Raw genomic sequence first — 17,948 nt, forward strand, 5'->3', positions numbered from 1 at the left:
TCCTTATTTTCCGATAATGGTAACCTTGACAAAGTTGCCATGCTTCCTCACCTGCTGGTGTTTGATCTCTGACTTTCATAGCCAGTGCCCATCTCTGCAGGTGTGCCACCTCCATTGACAGTATTCCCATATATGGGCCAAAAATGGAGGTTAGCAGCATGTGGTCTGTCATCAGTGCAAAGTGTCTGCCATTAAAGGAAATTGGTAAACTTCTTAACACTGAAAATGATAGCCAGCCCTTCCAAATCTACTTCGGCACACTTCTCCATCTTTGTTAGTGATCTCAATGTGAGCACAACAGACCTTTTCTATCCATTTGGCAAGGTGTGTGACAATACAGCCCATAAGGTGAGGTGTCATGTGCCACAGCAGGAGCAATTCTGCGTTGAAATGAGTCAACACGTCTAACCTTTTTGGGGCTTGTTTCACCTCCCGGTAAGGGTGGTTACGGTCCTGGGTCCATTTTCAGGGTTGGCCGTTTCCCAGTAACCAATGCAGGGGCTTAGTATGGCTGCTTACATCAGGCACAAACTTGCCATAGTAGTTCACACGTCTCAAGAATGAACTCAGTTGAGACACATTCTCTGGTCCAGGGGCCTTCACAATAGTTCCCATCTTCTTGGGCACCTTGTGTAGTGCCTTGCCATCGATCACATTGCTCAGGTACTCAGTGGAGTCTTTAGAAAACTCACATTTCTCCATTTTTATTTGTAGGCTGTGTTCCTGCAGCCTTTTTAGGATTTCTTCTTGGTTTTTCAAATGCTCCTCTTTGGAGGATCCAGGTAATACTGGAAATCCACTCAAAATGTGGTCCTTCCCTCTGGAATACAGTCAGCACTGACATGGTGCGGAAGGGGAGTCACTTGCAGCAGAACAGTATCCCGTGTGTTCCTATTGTTAGCAGCGGCTGGGTCTCCTTTGAAAACTCCATCTGTAAGTACAGCAGTGACAGATGCATTTTTGAGAATTTTGTTACCCCAGCCAGTCCACTGGACAGGCCCTCAGTGTGTGGAAGTGGGTGTCGATCTGCACACAGGGTTGGGTGGACTGTGACCTAAAATCACAACAAATCCTCACCACGCCATCTGTTTTTAAGACTGGGACCACTTGAGTTGCCCATCCACTGGTGGCGATGGTTCCAAGGCTCCACCACACTTTAGGCCAGATGGCATATGGTATTGGACATGCCTTCAGGCTCCTTGGATGACCCTCTCATTTCAAACAAAGTTTAATTTCCGCTCCTTTCGTTTCCCCCAGCGTTCCTTGAAGACATCCTTACACCTTTCCCAAAATTTCTTGCAAACTAGTTTTTGAGTCCACTGGCCTATTACCCACACCCCAATTTAACTTTAATTTTTGTAACGAGGAGCATCTGAATTCCCTCCCTAATAGCATTTTAGGCCAACCCACAGCAGGAGGACTGCAGTGGCTCAAGAAGGCAGCTCACCACCAGCTTCTTAAGGGCAACTAGGAATGTGGGCAAGAAATGCTGGCCAGCCAGTGACACCCACATCCTTAAAAATGAATAGAAAAAAAGATACGGGGCAGCTGCCTTACAGAGGCAGTTAAGAATACTGCCCCCTTAACTGTCCTTTTTTACTAGTACATAGCCCTTTAGTGGCACCAGCTGTTCAGTGTATGTCCACAGTATAGTCTTGGCAGGCTTCAGTGGCAAGCTTTTAATGTTTTCTGATATATTGTTTTGGGAATCAGAGATGCTACTGCACCTTATCCATTTCCATCTTTACCATCTTCCCCTCTAATTTGCGAAGAATCCCGAAACAATCAGCTTCATCCCAGACCGACAGTACATTTAACCGAAACTCTGCTGACTCTGGACCTTCTACTTCTCCTGCAAACCGGGCTGACTCCCTGGCTGGCACCATGTACCCCATATCCTATCCTCGGAATTGTCTCCTTCAGATACCCCTTCTGTTGTTTGAGTGATACCTGGCATTTTCGGGCAAAATGGCCCACTCGCTTACACCTGTGGCACTGGGCTTCTCAAGTCCAACACATTGATTTCTTGTGGCCACTCGTGCTAGATTGGTGGCATTCTACGGATGGTACCACGACCCGCAGAGTTTCCACTACTTTAGGCACCTGGGTGCTATCACTCAACTAGGTTGCTTCTCTGGTGGAAAATTCCACCCAACAATTTCGAAGTTGCTTTGAAATCCAGGTTTCTCCTTGTTAGTAGCTTCTGTTTGTGGTTTCATGCCGGAGGCCACAAACCAAACAGTCTCACAAGGCACCTTGGCGGAACCCTGCAAATTCACAATATTCCTCTAGCCTCTTTATGGCAGACATAACTTGCGTGAGGGACTCTCTTTCATGCTGCACCCATTTACAAGAACTAAAACATTTCATCATCATCAGTGGCTTTGGTGCAAAATAACTGCCCAACACTCTGCATTGTTCTTGGTATGTCTTCTCCATGGGTTTCTCTGTTTGCAACAGACTCCTTAGAATCGCAAAGGTCTTACTCCTGATGGTACTGAAGAAAACCGTTATCATTATGTCTTTGGCCACCCTATTTGCCTTTAAAAACTGATCAAATCATTCGGCGTACAGTGTCCAAAATTCCGTCTCTTCACCAAATGGTCCCATCGCTCAAAATAGGCCTACCATTTTGTTTTCCTCATCAGTGGGAACTTCTCCCACCACTCGAGTCTAGTAGCTGTTCATAGTCTGAGTCCACTTGGCAAACGCTCTCCGCACTAACTGTTCCCTCACCGACTTTGTAAATGTACTGTTCTTTCCTGGTCTCGCCCACAACCAGAGCTCCCTCATGACCACTCTCTGCCATGTTGCCTCCACAACTCTGCATTATTTTGGGAGTGTGGGTGACGTCCTTCTTCCCAACACAAACACAGCTTTCACACATGGCTTGTGGCGTGGACCCAATCATTGTCACCAGTTGTTGTGTTTGTGGTCCACCAGAACCAGAAATAGAACACAAGATGGACGGACGGTAAATTAGAACAAGGAATACTTTATTTTGGAGCTCCGCAGTCAGTGCAAAACTGTCACGCTAGTTCTCGCTTATGGCACCTAACTTGTTCTCGTACATAGCAACACATACCCTATACATACATACATAACAAACATGTCTGCTAGATGGCTGCTCAATGGACAATGGCTGACACTCTCATGTTCCTTGAATGCAATGCAAGGCATTGCATCAACAGCTATGTATTGAGCTGATCTGATTGCTCACGATGACTGTGCACTACGCATTTTCTTCAAAACAGCTAATGGCTTTGGCAGGATTGTACTGAAAGTTAATGATAACCAGGACAATTTTCTTTCTGCTGCATGTATGCTAACAGCACTCTGTCAGGCCTTCCCTCCAGCTCATCTCCTTTCAATTCAACAGACCTACCACAAAGCTGCTTCTAAAGGATCTCAGTACAATCCACCCTTCATCTACATGGTATTCAAAGGTGCATGGATGAAATAAAATCATAATAAATGCCTGTCATTGAAAAAGAACCATTTAAAGGGTGCGGACGCCACTTCCAGGGAGTTTAAAATCCTAAAGGAATACCAAACAGCAATAAACATTTCAACTGACATTACTGTCGATCTAAACGCTATGGCTTCTCGATTGACAAAGCCATCTGTCAGCCTTTGTTACTTGTTTGTAATGATCTTGCTGATATATGACAGTTGCCAGGAGAGAAGAGATCAGGCAGCCTTCATAGTGCAACAGAGGTGATAAAATCTCCAGGATCACAAGCTTCCAGGAAAATATTACAATCACTTATCAATTACATTATACATGCTGCTTCACTGTTTTTTTCTAATGCTGAATTGCTGCTTTTCAACAACCTACAATCATTTTAAACAGCTATTCTTAGAAATGACTTAAAGTTCAATTTCAGCTTGTTTGAGAAGCACACCCATTCACGCTATTGCTGCAAAGCAGGTAGGAAAACTGAATAAGATAATGTGCTTAAGAAATGATCTACCCATACCGCCAGCTATTCACATTTCATTGTTCCAATGGCTTTTATGTGTACTGCTCCAGGAAACGAAGGTTTCTTAACCAAGTTCCTCTGGACCAGGTTTAACTGCCTGCCCAGAGCTCTGTCACAGACCAGATCACAACACGACTGATAGTCAACAGAGCCAAAGTTTCCTTATTGGGACATCAATCTCAATGCCAGGAGGCTTCTAAGGGTGGAATATTGGAAAAGTCATTAGCTGTGTAATGAGCTCATCAAAGGTGTCAAGTAATAGCAAGAAAACTGTAAGAAATACACAAATGACGATCAAATCGGTCTGACGATGCTATTAATTGAAATGCCTGCAGTGTGCTGTGGAAATTCTGCTTTGTATTCATTGCAGCATAACATTAATATCTATTGTGCAACAGCTTCGGGAAAATCTCTAAATAAAGCAGGCAGCAATGACAGTAAGCCAGAATGCTTACTGCAAAAATAAATCTTGGGTAGTTAACAGTGGATATCCGACAATTATTATTGGTTAATTTTAATTGGAAAATCACATCAAATATTAGCATCATGCCACTATTCTACAAGCATTTCCTTGTTTTCATGTTTGAGTACTATCTCTTGCTTTGTGTTTTAGCCCACACTTTATTGATTTAACTTTTGCCAAGTTTCTCCCCTTCTTCAAAAAAACAAACCGCCCGTTTCCTCAGAAGCAGACACCAACAGTCAATGCAATCTGCAACAAACAATCACAATCATTTAATGAGTCACTAAACTCTACTGTTTCCATTAATTTAATAAGTAAGAAACAACACTGATTTATTGCCTCATTGCCAAGCCAGTGGGAATCCAAAGAAGACTATTCCTTATTAAATTTCCACAGCATTTCTAGGAATTTAGAAGTAATTTCCAAACACCCACAACTGGTATAAACTGAAAACATTTAGCTTGATTTTTGAAATCTATCTCAAACCGTAGCCATTCAGGAGTGGAAGGGGTTCACGGTCCTGGTTTACAGAAATAATACTACTCTGTACAGTCGCTCGAACCCTGTCACCAGGTTCTGGAGGTTTACTCAAAGGTGAGAAAGGAGGGGTACCAGACTGGACAGGCCTCCCTCAAGACCTGTCAGATTTAACAGCAGGATTCAATTGATCTGCTTTTTCTGCTGCCAATTTGACAGGTTAGTTGTTTTCTTGGACAGGTAAATATTTAGGGACAAATCAGGGATCAAAACAGAGGGAAAGACTGAATCAGAGATGACAGGGGTGAAGGAGGTCAGCGGAGCTTCGATACCTGGGAATTCTGGGGATTAGGAAAAGAGAGGCTGCTGGAGGTGGAAGAGGTGAGGGGCGTATGGAAGGTCAAAGGCAGGAGCCTTTTTTTATTCACTCATGGGAATGTGGGCATTTCTGGCTCACAGCAGCTATTGCCCATCTCTAATTGTCCAGACAGCAGTTAAGGGTCAACCAAATTGCTGTGGGCCTGGAGTCACATGGGCAAGGACAATAGATACCCTTCCCTTTCAATGAACCAGATGAGTTTTTCCGACAATTGGCAATGGTTTCATGACTCTTTTAGACTCTTCGTTCCAGATTCTTTATTAAATTTAAATTCCACCATCTGACATGGCAGAATATGAACCCATGTCCCCAGAAAACAACCTAGAGATTAACAGGCCAGTGGATATACAACAAGGCCACTGACTCTTATGAGATAAGAAGACTTATAGGAGAACTGAGATAAAAATGGGAGGGGTTGAAGGGTGTCAAACACAGAGCTTGATAGGGCAGGTACACTGAATCTATCAGCCAAGTGGAGGGCACAGACTGTTAAACCAAACCCAAACCAGCTGGTGAGACAGAATCCAACACACCTAAGTTTATTAACTACTCAGTCTTACAGTTCCACTCACACATCAGCTCCACCAATTCCCCTTCTTATCTACCCAGTCAATTAACAACAACCATCTGCTTAATAGTTGCTATATTGCCACAAACATCTTTATAGGCAAAGGTTTTCTGAATTAGGACAAAGGGACATGGCAGGCCAGAATTAAATTTGAACTGTGGAACTCAATGGGTCTACCACTTGGCGGTAACTTTAAATTCCAACCTGTCTCCTGTCAGAAATTATGGCAAGATTGGTTTTCTACCTGGGACAAAGGCTAACAATCAGTAGGATCATCTCCAGACGGTGACCTCACACATCCAGGCACATTGCCTGGTTCCAGCAGTATTAGCTGATTCCTAACCTGCCCTGAGAGATGGAATGTAAGATGGGAGAATCTGCTTTCGTTCAGAGCAGATTTACTCTAGGTGGTAATAATTCTAGCACCTGAGCAAAACTGTTCAAGAAATTCACTTTAGGAAGCACTGCAATGCTAAAGCTGATGGGCCGAGGAGTGGCGTATGGAGTTTAATTCAGATAAATGTGAGGTGCTATGTTTTGGAAAGACAAATCAAGGAAGGGTGTATACACTTAATGGTAAGGTCCTGGGGTGTATTGATGAAAAAAACTTGACCTTGGAGTGCAGGGTTATAATTCTTTGACAGTGCAATTGCAGGTAGACAGGGTAGTGAAGAAGGTGAGATAACAAGCTGCGGGGCTGGATGAACACAGCAGGCCAGGCAGCATCAGAGGAGTAAGAAAGCTGATGTTTCGAATCAGGACCTGCCTTCAGAAAGGGTCACTTCTTCATTTTCTGAAGAAGGGTCCAGACCCGAAACATCAGCTTTCCTGCTCCTCTGATGTTGCCTGGCTGGCTGTGCTCATCCAGCTCCACAGCTTGTTATCTGAGACTCCAGCACTGGCAGTTCCTACTATCTCTTGCAGTGAAGAAGGCATTTGGTATACTTGCCTTTATTGGCCAGTGTATTCAGTATAGGAGTTGGGAGGTCATGTTGTGGCTGTACAGGATATTGGTTTTGGAATACTGCCTTCGATTCCGGTCTCCCTGCTGTGGGAAGGATGTTGGGAAACTTGAAAGGGTTCAGAAACGATTTACAAGGATGTTACCAGGGTTGGAGGGTTTGAGCTATAGAGAGAGACTAAATAGGCTGGGGCTATTTTCCCTGGAATGTCAGAGGCTGAGGGGTGACCTTATAAAATCATAAGGGGCGTGGACTGAGTCATTAACCCGGGAGGGGGCAGAAGTCCAAAACTAGAGGGCATAGGTTTAAGCTGAGAGGGAAAAGATTTAAAAGGGACCTATGGGGCGCCTTTTTCACACAGAGGGTGATGCATGTATAGTATGAGCTGCCACAGGAAGTGGTGGAGGCTGGTACAATTATAACATTTAAATGGCATCTGGATGTGTTTATGGATAGGAAACTTTAAAGGGATATGGGCCAAATAGTGTTAAATGGGGCTAGATTAATTCTGGATATTTGGTTGAATTTGACTGAAGGGTCTGTTTCCATGCTCTACAGCTCTATGATCTATAAAGAAATGGACAAAGTGCTTCGCCATGTTGCACACCAGCCCGTAGTCAACCCAGGAGTCAGTCAATGCTGCTGTATACTGTGGAGAGGTTATTGAAATAGAACGTTAACTCTGTTTCTCTCTCCACAGATGTTGCCTGACCTGATGAGTACTTATAGCAGCTTCTGTTTTTATCTCAGACTTTCTGCATCAACCATCATATTTTGCTTTAATATTAAAGTAATCGTTCCTTTGGATGCTGCGGGGTGATTGACCATTGCATTCCCATATCACGATTAGTTTATCTTAAATGGGATACCTTCAAAGGGGAGATGATTCAAGCACAATCAAGGCCTATTCCTTCAAAAGGAAAAAGTATAGCAAACAAATTCAGAATGACAAAAGAGACAGAAATTATGATAAAGATAAAAAAGTGTGTTTATGGTTAATGTCAGTTTGAAAATATTATCGAGAACCAGGCTGAATACAGAAGGTTCAGAAAGCTAGAACAAAAGCAAGTAATTAAAGCGAAGAGGGAGTGTGAAAAAGTACTGGCAACTAATATAAAAGGAAAATCTAAAGTCTTCTTCAGGTATTTAAATAGTAAAGTCACAGTGAAAAGTAGAGTGAGGCCAATTAGTGACCAAAAGGGGGATTTACACATGGAGACAATGGACATCGCTGAATGTATTGCATCTGTTTTTACCAAAGAGCAAGATGTTACAGGCCATTATAAAAAAAGGAAGTTCCATTGCTGAAGGATTCAGAATTGATAAGGAGGAGATATTGGATAGACTGCTGTACTTAAAAGTTGACAAGGTATCACAGTCAGATGAGATGCATTCAAAGACACTAAAGGAAGTGAGAATGGAAATTGTGGAGGTGCTGGCTATAATTTTTCAGTCTTCCTGAGACTCAGGGATAGTGCCAGAGACTGAAGGATTGCAAACATTGCGGCCTTTTCAAAAAAGAGCTCAAGGAACTAAACTGGAGAATTGCAGCCAATTTGAGTTCTGTACTTTGGGAAGAATGTGATGATACTTTTGTGAGTGCAAAAGAGCTTTGTGAGAATGATTCCAGAGTTGTAGAATTTCAGTTAAAAAATATCTGGGAGAAGTACAGACAGTTTTCCTGAGACAACAGAAGACTGAGAGATGATCTGATAGAACTTTTCAATGTCATGAGACATCTGGACAAAATAAATACGTAGGTATTCCCAGACAGGAAAAGATTAAGAATGAGAGAATGCATATTTAAATTAATCAGTGGAAGAATCAAAAGTGATATGAGGACAAATCTTTTATGAAATGAATGGTTAGGGTCTACCCAAGAGTGTGGTAGAGGCAGGGTCCATCAAGGCATTCAAAAGAGAATTAAACTGTTAATTGAAGATCAATAACGTACAGGGTTATGGGTAGACAGCAGGAATATGGCATTAGTGGATTGCTGATGACAGTTCTGTGATGCTGTGAAATTCATTTCAAATTGAACATTTGGAAACCCCAATTTTGATCAAACTAGTAAATCTTGTTCTGTCTGTTTAGTCTATAACTGCAAATAACTTTGGAGCTATCTTCTAAACAAGGCAGCTAAAAACAGCCTTTCCTAAGGTCTCGGGTCATTTCGTGCTCTCTCAGTTCTGTTATTATGATTTCCTCCAGGGTAGCAGATTATTGCACCAACAGTTACTTCATTTATTAAAGCTGGTTATAAACGGTACTTCCTGGTCTGAAAATTTCCAAGAGATTCACCTCTTCATTGATGCATCATTTTCTTCAGTCTCTGAGCAAAGGCAGATCTGACCCACTGCACTGCAATTTCCATGCAAGAAGCAGGTCCTGAAGATCCATGCCAGCCAGAAGGGAGAATCAAACTCAAAGCTACTGGCACCAATCTGATAGCACTGGCTATCCAGCCCACTGAACTAACCAGCCAAGAAGCCCGAGTTCATAGAAATCATAGAATCCCTACAGTGTGGAAACAGGCCATTCAGCCCAAGAAGTCCACACTGCCCCTCTGAAGAGTATCCCACCCAGAACCATTCCCCTCACCTGAATTTCTCCAAATCTAACTCACCTAATCTGAACATCTCTGGGTACTATGTACAATTTAGCATGGCCAATCCACCTAACCTGCACATCTATGGACTGTGGGAGGAAACCGGAGTACCCAGAGAAAACCCACACAGACATGGGGAGAATGTGCAAACTCCATACAGACAGTCCCCCGAGGCTGGAATCGAACCTGGGTCCCTGGCACTGAGGCAGCAGTGCCAACCACTGAGCCACCGTGCCGCTCCTTGAGTTGTGTGGCAACCTGCACTTCCACATGTATGTTGTATCCTGCAGCTAGCCATAGTGACAGCAGACAAATGAATGTCTATCCATCATATGGCTGTCTAGGTATCTCTCCCACATTGACCACCTGCCATTGGAAAATGCTGAAAGCTGGTTGTTTGGCCACATTACGAACACACACGTTTCTTGGTTATCGAGTCCTGGATTGTGGATGACCACTTTGCCTAGGCCCAGGAGTACGCCCATCAGGAGGTCCTCACATCTGCCCAATTCCTTCACATAGGATCCACATAAAGTAGCAATGTGGGGCTGAGTGAGAAACGGGGAGAAATGTAGCCAGCAAGACTGGGGCGTGCCCTGAGGGAGCACAAGGAATTACTATCTAATGGCTTAGCCACTCAGCGACAGTCATAGGTCCCGGGGTCATCCTAATACTCTCTATGGATTTAATGGTGCAACACTTTCATTTAATTCAGTACAAATATGTCTAATTAGAAAAATTAGTACTTTTTTAGTTTTTAAAAGAGTATCTGATATTCATTCCAAATTTGATGGAAGATTTTGAGAAGTGGACAATGCAACCCAGTTAAACAAACCTTTACCAATCAAATCAACACAACAGATGGCAAAAATTACAAAACTCTGCAACAATCAACACAAATATTTCTGTCAAATGTGTTCATTTTACAGCTGTGTTTTCCTAATGATGCAAATCGGATGGGAACTATTCTGCATGGGATTTATTTCTTCCATGAGCAGTTTCAGAGATTAATTATGTTGTACAATTATTAAAACACTGGATTTCATTTGAAGTCAATGGAATGAAAATTCGATGGCATCAAAAAGAGTTGGTTGACCTCTCCCACCCCCTGCCTAGGTGGTGAAATATGAAATATCATCCCTGGTCCTGTCAGACCTTTGTCAGGAAGTTCACTGCCACCCAACAAACCTCAAAGTGGCCTGAGTTAATGTCAATTCAGATTGACATGTAGGCAGTTAATCACTTTTGTACCAGTCTAAACTTCCATTCTTTCTACGTTAAAAACAGGCTGCGGAAATCAGCTATATTTCATCACCTAGAATTACCCAACAACTTGGAAGGGGCACTAATCAGCAATGGGAATATTTCCCTTATGTGCTATGTCTAGCATACTGGTGAATGCATTTCTTTACAATCAGTTCATAACCCAATCTGTGCACAATGGAATTTGTGCCCATTGTTGCATCGGAACTCCTTATGTACACATGCATATAAATATGTTACTTAATCACACACACCCATGTAAATAATTTCCAGTGGCGTTGCTCATACGTACATTTACATGGAGTGATAAATGTGACATGCTGAAGCAAGTTATTTCATGTATAAATTATAGACTGGGGCAGGTGTGGTCATAATTGTGTGGGTGGGAAATGATGAATTGGACAAGTAATAATTACCAGGATGAAAAATATTTGGAATATGTGCAAGGTAGGATTAAAGAAAAAAATTATATTTACAGTGCTTAATTCCATTATTCGGACATTGTATGCAAAATATTCCCTTATGAATGAGGTTAAGACACTGTTGCACATAAGTAACAAGATCAAGGTCATACACAGAGCAAAGTAATGAATGGGAGAGAACCTGGTTTTGGTGGTGTTGTTTGCGAAATGTGGTTAAGGTTAGAAACTTTACACTGTTCCCTCAGTAGAATATGGGAGTTTTGAAGTCTGCCTCAACAGGACCATAGGTGTTTACCATTGAGAATCTCAAACCGAGAGAGACAGACAAAGAACTTTTATTAGTCAGCATGTGGCAGGTTGCGGGAGGTGGCAGAGGCTGCCACGTGCCAAAAAGTCATTTGGGATGTTCCCTGGAAAATGCCCTGCCAGTGGGTGAGCTACCCAGAGGCAGAAAAGCAGATTGTTCAGGGCCTCAACGTATTTTCTTGGCAGTTGGCATGTTGTCGGGCTGAGTTGTCTTACCGTTGTGTAGGGGGTCTACCAGCTCCAAAGAAAATGCCTTCCTGTGCTTCGCTAGAGAAAAAGGGGGGAAGTGGAGCCAGAGGCCTGCTTTAATCCGAGCAAAAATAACTCTCTCGCACCTTTCACTTGCTGCCTCATGCTGGCCACTTCTCTCAGTGCAATGCTCCGAAGGTTGCAGTACTGCTGGCTAAGGTAATAGAGCTGTAAGTTTTAATGTATGGGAGTCTGTCTATTGCACTTCCCATAATGATAATGTCAGAGAACACATCAGTGAAAGACGTGGCTATGGGATGGAGTTTGATCATGGCTTCAGCAGGGGAAGACAGAATTTTGTAAAGCTGGATAGAGTTCCAAGAAGTTAGTTATTGATAGATTGCTGAGCCAATGTTCAAAAGCTAGAATAATCAACAAATTTCACTGGCCCTCTGATTAAACCATATGGTCATACATGCCCCTCTTCCTGAATTCACCACATCCCCTGCCTGCTACTTCTTGCATGTTTTTCTCCTGGTGATATGAAAGGGGACATCCTGGTTCCCCTCTGAACATGTGGCACAGCCCAAAACTCCCCACTCCCACTTCTTGGAAGATCCTGCCAATAGGGTCAGTTTAATGACACATCCAAAGGACAGCACTGCTGGAAAGCCAGCATTAATCAGCACCGGAGTGTAGTGTTAGCCTAATTTACTGACTCAAACCTATAATTAGCTTTCAATCCTGACAGCAATTATGGGCAATTGGCATTAGAATGAATGAAAAGAATGACAAATAAGACGTTTTTCTTTATTCATTCATGGGATGTGGGCATCACTGGCTGGCCAGCATTTATTACCCATTCCCAGTTGCCCTTGAGAAGGGGTGGTGAGGTACCTTTGTGAACCACTACTGTCCAGTGTGCCAATAGATCTACAATAGTGCTAGGGAGGGAGTTCCGGGATTCTGACTCTGCGATGATGAAAGAATGGCAATATATTTCTAAATCAGGGTGAAGAGTGGTTTAGAGAGGAACATGCAGGTGTTGACACTCCCATGTACCTGCAGGTCTTGTTCTCCTAGATGGTAGTTGTTATGGGTTTGGGAGTTGCTTGGAAGGAGCTTTGGTGAAATTCTGTGGTGCAACTTGTAGATGTTCAAATATAGAAATTTAGGGCCCTTCAACAGCACCTTCCAAGCTCACAATCTTCACCATCTGGAAGGCACACAGCAGTAGGTGCATGGCAATATCATCACCTGCAACTTCTAACCAAAGGAACTGTATCACCATTGCTTTGGTGTCACTGGGTCAGAATCCTGGGATTCCCTTTCTAACAGCACTGTGGGTGTCCCTCCATACCATGGGCTACAGCAGGTCAACAAGATAGGTCACTACCATCTTCTCAAGGGCAAAAAGAGATGGGCAACAAACGCTGGTCCAGCTAGTGATGGCTACTTGCTGTGAATAAGTTTTTAAAAAAGATATCCATTCCTAAACTCCATTTTCTTTCTACAGATGCTGCAAGATCTGCTAAGCATTTCCAAATTCTACTGTTTTGATCATTAATAAGATAACTGACCATTTTGGGGGCTCTGGTTCAGGGAAGGCTGTTGGTCAAGACCTCAGCATAACTGTCTTCTCTTCATTGAATAGTATTGTGGGATATTTTGTGTCTACCTACATAAACCAGGGCTCAGTTTCCTGCTCTGTGCCAAGTATGGTGTACCATACAGCGTTCCTGGAGTACTACTGTTATATGGAGGAATGCTTTCGGATAAGTTAATGTTAGAGTTGCATTAGCTCCAGTCAATCTGATGGTGTCATACAGGTTTTTTGGCTAGTAAAACATTTTGTCTTGAATGAGGTCCTGATGGACAGACATGACTCCCTGGACTATCTGGTACTTGTGTGGGTTACGAGTATCGGTGTCACTAAAAAGGTGCTGGATGCCTTTAAAAAGTGAATTTAAATATGGGGCTGGAGAACAGAAATAAGATTATCTTTCTCCACTCACCCTCACCACCGGGTTGACACTTCAGGTGCTACTTTAGAGACTTGCTGTACCTCAGCAAGGACAACAAACAAGGTTGCAAGGTGGCAGCAGCATAGGATGCATCAGTCGGAGCTCATTGCTCCACCAATTCCTCTTTTAGTCTTTCTCTTCCTTTTCGCTTCCTCTTCGTGTTTTTCTTCCTCTTCTTCTCCTTCTTTATTTTTCCCTCGCGGCCTCCGGCGACCTCTGCAAGGAGCAACGATTCCCGACTTCCAGTGAACAATGATCCCTGGCCTCCGGTGATGATGCAGCAGCATCCTGGCATGGCACGGCATCTTCATGGCCTCCCAGCATGGCATGGCGACCTGCCGGCCTGTTGCAGCGACCTACTCCTGTAGGAACCTCCCAGCTCTGGATGGCACCCTCCTGCCCTGGAACAGCAGCCTCCTCCCATAAGGTCCTCCCAGTGATGGGTGGCACCCTCCTGGCCTGGAGTAATGGCCTCTCCCCATAGGGACCTCCCAGTGTTGGGTGGCACCCTCTTGGCCTGGAGTAATGGCCTCCCCCAGTAGGGACCTCCCAGCTTTGGGTGGCACCCTCCTGGCCTGGAGCTGCGGCCTCCCTCCATAGGGACCTCCCAGAGTTGGGCAGCATCCTCCTGGCCTGGAGCAATGACGTCCCCCCATAGGGACCTCCCAGAGGGGTGGCACCCTCCACGCCTGGTGCAGTGGCCTCCTGGCACAGTGTGGAGCCAGGGCTGAGTACAGACTGGAAGCTAGGTGCCAGCATGGCCTGCTGTACTGAACGTTTTCCTGTAATGCTCGGCATTTTATTTCTGTAACAAATCTCGTAGTAAAAGAAGCTGTGCCAAGGTTATTTTGTATCTAAGTTGGCGCTGTAATTGGCAATGTATAAACTTTTCACCATGCTCATTGAGTATATGTGACAGTAAAGGCTATTTTACTCTATTCTTGGTACCTGGTAGTTCTAACTATGCCTAACTTGTTAATGTTAATTGTATGCATATCTATCCTGCAGCGAGCTTGTTATGTAAGACAAGTTCCTCTTCTTGTTAAGACTCTCTAGTAATCAATCATCCAGAGCTGATAATTAAAACAGCTCTTAGGCTCAACACAGACAAGACAGTTAATGGCAGCAAACTACCAGTGGTTGGTCATGGTTTCCAATATGACTACATCCAAGTATCAGGCTAAGTTATGTGTTCACCTCAGTCAGGAGGAGACTGAAAACTCCAATGCAAATAAAAAGGCAAAAAATGGATAAAGCGGAATGAAAACACTGCTAGTGCAGGTCGTTTATTAATGAGCTTTCAGGATCCAATCTAATTCAATTAACTTTCATTCCCCCGTTATATAACGACATGAATTATTTGAGTGGGCTGTCATCTTAACTTGTTCCTGAGTTCATTATGTCAGCTACCTAAAGAATATAAGAATAATATTGAACCTATAAGCAAACTGTTTATTCAATAAGACATTCTTATAAAACATCCCTTAAAACAATTTCAATTTTGGTCAGTTGCCATACTCCAATTAGACTCCTTTCTCCAAATGGAATAAGTTTCACGCCGGGTGGATTTGGCCTGTCATTGCGGTCGACATCAAAAGTTGCTTTCCTCATAGGATAACTGATTGCAAGGGAACATGCCAACAAAACTCACAGAAGAAACAGCATGTTCTAAATGTATTCATCACTTATGTACATTAGAAATCATAAAAGTTTGGATCCTTGCCCATGTACCCAGCAGGGGGTGGGGTGGGTCAGTCCAGATGGGCAGCCAATTACTTGTTGGAAGCTCAGTTTGGAAGACGCCGCTGGAGGCACCGGGGAAGTCAGAATCCTGTGGTGAGACGAGGGACATTGGAATGAAGGTGGGTGGTCAGTCAAAGCATCACAGAGGCTTCTCTGGGTCCCGGGAGGATAGACTCTCTCACCCTAAATCTGTCAGTCAATTTCTCATCTCAAAGAAGCTGTCAGGTTTCCAATGAGAACTCAGCTAACCATAGTGAAAGTTGAAAAACTGAATGGCAATATGGCCACAGCCTGATTACCATTTTTAAACTACCTCCATTGAGAAATTGGTGACCTGAGCACCTTCAGGCCTCAATTATAGATGTAAATGAATGGGATGGGGATGTTTTTGAATCAGGAAATGAAGACTTCAAACAACTTACCTGACCCACACCCAGGTCCAGCTGTTCACACAGTTGACCTCTCAGACACTGTTCTGAGCAGAATCAGGACTAGTATCAGTTGCAGTTTTCATCACTTTAGGTCAATTTTGGGCCTTCTGATCCAAACAACGAGTTAAGCAACTTCAGGCTTTGGGTGTATAAACCTGTTATCTGTAGTGGGTTATATCTGGGATATGAGGCAGGTCAAGGGAGATTGTTCTGCCAAGGGCTTTGAGTCATGACATCAGACTCTCTTCTTCGGTCTACTAAATCCACTAGAATCACAGTCTTATGGAGTAGCCCCCAAATGTCTGGTTCTAGCTGCAGAAATTCTACTCCATTTTGTTTCTGATCTGCTGATCTGACAGCATTTTCATTCTTTCTAACGGATTAACTCATACTGCACCGCCTTAAACTTCTCAGGGTTTGTCCATTCGCTTAGAATCAAAGAATCATAAACATGTCAATGGAGATCATTCTGTTGCTATTTGCACCATCGTTAATTTATCCCGCATGCAATTATTCACATCTCCATCTGATTAATTATTTAAAATGGTGCAAAGTTGAGACTGCATGACACCATTTCTCATATCCCACCAACCTGAGTATATATTCTTTGTGCCCATTCTGTTTCCAGTCTACAACCTAATCACAAACCAAAGTCAAAAATGAGAATCTCTCTATTTCAGGGCATTCTCATTTTTGACTCATGATGTGCTTCATGGAACCATGTCAAATGCATTCCAGAAGTCCATAAAATGGAACATTCATTTATCATCCTCAAAAAAATTCAACAAGCTTATCAGACGCAACACATAAATTAACAAAGTCATGCTGCACTCTCTGTCCACGATATATGTCATGCTAAATAAACTCAACACAATTGATGCAGGGTCATCCAAACCCTATACACTTGCATTCCCCACGCAGATGACCCAAAAGCCATCTGCTTCTTCCTCTCCCACAGGCTCAATCAGTCCTCCTCCACCGACACCCTCATCCATTTAACCAAAGTCGTCCTCACCCTTAACAACTTCTCCTTCAACTCCTCTAACTTCCTACAGATGAAGGGGGTGGCCATGGGAACACACATGGGCCCAAGCTATGCCTGCCTCTTTGTAGAATATGGGGAACAATCCCTCTTCCAAAGCTACAGTGGCCCCATCCCTCACATCTTTCTCCGCTACATCAATGAGTGTATCGGCGCTGCCTCCTGCTCCCATGAGGAGCTTGAAAACTTCATCAACCTTAATAATACCTTTCCCCCACAACCAAAAGATCACATGGACCATCTCTGATACCTTTCTCTCCTTCCTGGACCTCTCTTTCTCCATCTCTGGTGACCACCTAAAAACTGATACCTATTTCAAGCCCACCAATTCCCACAGCTACCTAGACTACACCTCCTCTCACCCATTTTCCTGCAAGAATGCGATCCCCTATTCCCAATTCCTCCACCTCCACCACATCTGCTCCCAAGATGGTGTATTCTATTCCTGAACATCCCAGATGTCCAAGTATTTCAAGGACTGCAACTTCCCTCCTTCAGTGGTCAAAAATGCTCTCGACCAGATCTCTTGCATTCACGGCACCTCTGCCTTCACATTCCTTCCCCGCAACAAAAACAAAGACAAAATCCTCCTTGTCCTCACGTATCACCCCACTAACCTCCAAATTCAACATATCATTCTCCACTACTTCTGCCACCCACAATCTGGACCCGCAACCAAGGATATATTTCCCTCCCCACCCCTATCTGCGTTCCGTAGGGACCATACTCTCCACGACTCCCTTGTCCACCCCACATTCCCCACTAGCCCCACCACGCCTGGCACCGTTTCCTGCAACAGCAGGAAGAGTTAAACCTGCCCCTACACCTCCCCCTGACCCCCATCCAAAGAACCAAAAAAAACTTTCCACATGACAGATGTTCACCTGCTCATCCATAAATGTGGTCTATAGCATCCGCTGTTCCTGATGTGGCCTCCTCTACATCAGTGAGACCAAGCAGAGGCTCAGAGACTGCTTTATAAAGCACCTGCACTCAGTTCGAGACAAACAACAACACCTCCCAGTCACGAACCATTTCAATTCCCCCTCCGACTCCCTGGACGACATGTCCATCCTGGACCTCCTCCA

The 17,948-nt window shown here is 43.8% G+C and overlaps 1 protein-coding gene across 4 annotated transcripts in view; it reads right to left on the reverse strand.

Moving 5' to 3' along the window:
• LOC125464136 (rasGAP-activating-like protein 1) overlaps nucleotides 1-17,948 on the reverse strand; it is a 250,170-nt gene that overhangs the window by 102,609 nt on the left and 129,613 nt on the right. The gene's annotated exons all lie outside the window — the stretch shown is intronic.

The sequence above is a fragment of the Stegostoma tigrinum genome, chromosome 26 (assembly GCF_030684315.1).
Source record: "Stegostoma tigrinum isolate sSteTig4 chromosome 26, sSteTig4.hap1, whole genome shotgun sequence".
In the NCBI taxonomy this organism is placed as follows: Eukaryota; Metazoa; Chordata; class Chondrichthyes; order Orectolobiformes; family Stegostomatidae; genus Stegostoma; species Stegostoma tigrinum.